This window comes from Penaeus japonicus, unplaced genomic scaffold (assembly GCF_977035675.1).
Source record: "Penaeus japonicus unplaced genomic scaffold, GWHDUDI00000001_assembly GWHDUDI00000003, whole genome shotgun sequence".
Classification (NCBI taxonomy): domain Eukaryota; kingdom Metazoa; phylum Arthropoda; class Malacostraca; order Decapoda; family Penaeidae; genus Penaeus; species Penaeus japonicus.
Window position 1 is genome coordinate 26291853 of NW_028234405.1, and position 2500 is coordinate 26294352.

At 37.4% G+C, this 2500-nt stretch overlaps 1 protein-coding gene across 1 annotated transcript in view; it reads right to left on the reverse strand.

Moving 5' to 3' along the window:
* LOC122254604 (zwei Ig domain protein zig-8) overlaps positions 1–2500 on the reverse strand; it is a 215935-nt gene that overhangs the window by 145405 nt on the left and 68030 nt on the right. The window lies entirely within an intron of this gene.

The window sequence follows — 2500 nt, forward strand, 5'->3', positions numbered from 1 at the left end:
CCGGCAAGCAGAGCTTCGTTAATTTTTCGTATGTTATTTTTGCGTACATCCTCTTTCTTCTTGTTCTTGTTTATCGTCTTAGTCAGCTCTGCTGATTCTATCTTGTCTCTGATTGATGTTATTTACATGTCCCTACGCTGTTTCATAAGTTCTTTTGTCTCCACCGAAAGCTTACTGAACTTTTCTTTTTCGAATTTACCCCGTATTTCAAGTGCAGCTTCCGTTAATATCTCATTGAATTGGTCGTTCATATGGTCTATGTCAAGATCTTCTTCGAGAGCTGAGTATTTGTCTCGGATTTTGATACTGAATTCCGTCGCCCTATTCTTAATGTAGATTAGATTAACGAGAGGCTTCTGTATGAGCTTATTTCGTTCCCTTCTTAGCTGTAAATTTTACTCTACTTCTGACCAGTCTTGTTACGTCTTGTTCAATGTCGCGCCTATTGGTGATTATGAAGTCAATTTCGTTTTTAATGCCGGATGGTGATTTCCATGTCCATTTCCCCCCGGGTCTCTTTTCGAAGAATGTATTCATTATTTTAAGGGATCGAGCTTCAGCGAATTCTATCAGCCTTTGCCCTCTCTCATTTCTTGTGCCTATTCCATGTTTCCCAACCAAGGTTTCTCCATCTTCCCTTATTCCTATCTTGGCATTAAAATCCCCCATAATCACGGTAAAGTGTTTTTTGCTCTATCGGTAGCTGCTTGCACATCTTTATAGAAGCTCTCTATCTCCTCATCACTATGGTAGGAGCGTATACTTGGGTAATGTTTAGGCTATATCTGTTGTTTAGTTTCAGTATTACAGAAACTACTCTTTTGCTCACACTGTAGAATTCCCTAACATTCTTTTCGAGTCGCTTGTGAACTAAGAAACCTACTCCTGATTCTTGTTTGCTATCCAAGGGTTTACCTCGCCAAGATAATAAGTGCCCATCATTTAGTAATTTCTGCTCTTCGCCTAGTCTCCTAACTTCAGAAAGCCCTACAATATCTCATTTAATAAATGAAAGTTCCTCAGTAGTGTCAAAAGATCAGATTCATTATAGTAGGTAATGGTATACATATATTTGGCAACAATTCGGAGAGGTAATTTCTAGTTGGTACCTAAACCGTTTGGGTGTCCTACTGTGGCCTTGACCGTTGGTGATGCCATATCTTGTGTTTGGCTTTCATTACGAACAATATTCCAGACTGATATTCAGTGTGGTTGCATGATTAGATTTATGAACACTGAAAACATGACATATGTGATTCTATAGTATATTGTACTCACGAACTAGGAATGGATTTTACTCAGGCCAGATGTTGGATGGTAGTTGATCACCTTTGACCCTTGGCACTGGTTTTAACGTGGCATCTATGGGGAACGTGTAAGAGAAGCTTGACTCATTTTCTGATGGTTTGCTTGTATGGTATGATTTTATATTAGAAATATATTAGAAATATATTCAGACATCCTCATGTTTTCACATTGCAATGTATACTTGCAATTCACTATAATAGATGGTGTAACTCATGCTTTCCTTCATTTATATTGTGGCACTCTTTGGCATCTCACTGCCTTTGAAAAGACTAATTTTCTTGTGGCATTCTTTCTTTTTTGAATTTTCTACAACACTTGTGTAATTTCTTATTTCTATTTCGTTCGTATATGTACTCTAGACATTCACAGGTATTTTCACCTTATGCTGTGCCGGATATACATAATTTTACACTTAATATCGCTGAGACCTAGCACTAACCCTCTCTTACTCGTTGCCAGATATATCATAAATATATACATACATATATATATATATATATATATATATATATATATATATATATATATCACATATTCATATCTATGAAAAAATGTATATACAATGTAATAATCAAGATACACAAGTCAGAATGCGGACATCCGAACATAGATAAATGAACTCGCAAATATTGGAATAACTCATCCCGATGTTCTTATCGGAAAGAAAATGGCTTTGTTCACTAACAATGATCTGCGTGGCAGCTGTTCACGTTGACTGCCTCTCTCTCTCTCTCCTGTGTGTCTCCTTTTGCTTTGTAGTTGAGATCAAAACCTTTGTTCATGCATGACGCGTTGCATGACGTATTGCATGACTTATTCCTCGCCCTGACTGCTTTCATGACGAAGATGCTTTCTGCACTTACTTTAAAAATCATTTTGAATCATTTGTTTTTACTGATCTTATTATCTTATTATTGCTGTAACGTAAATATATATATATAAGAAAAAAGTAAATATTCAAAGGATGCCTTAAAGAAAAAGATAATGAAAGTAAGAAAAACACATGAGAAAGGCATACACACACGCACGCACGCGCGCGCGCACACACACACACACACACACAGTCACAGAAACGCCACACACACATACATACACGCACGCCCAACATCAGCGGACAGTCGCGCACAAAGCGAGAGAAGAGGAAAAAAATCGTGGCCATCAACTCTCTTTTTCTGGACTCGTCGCTTCAGCA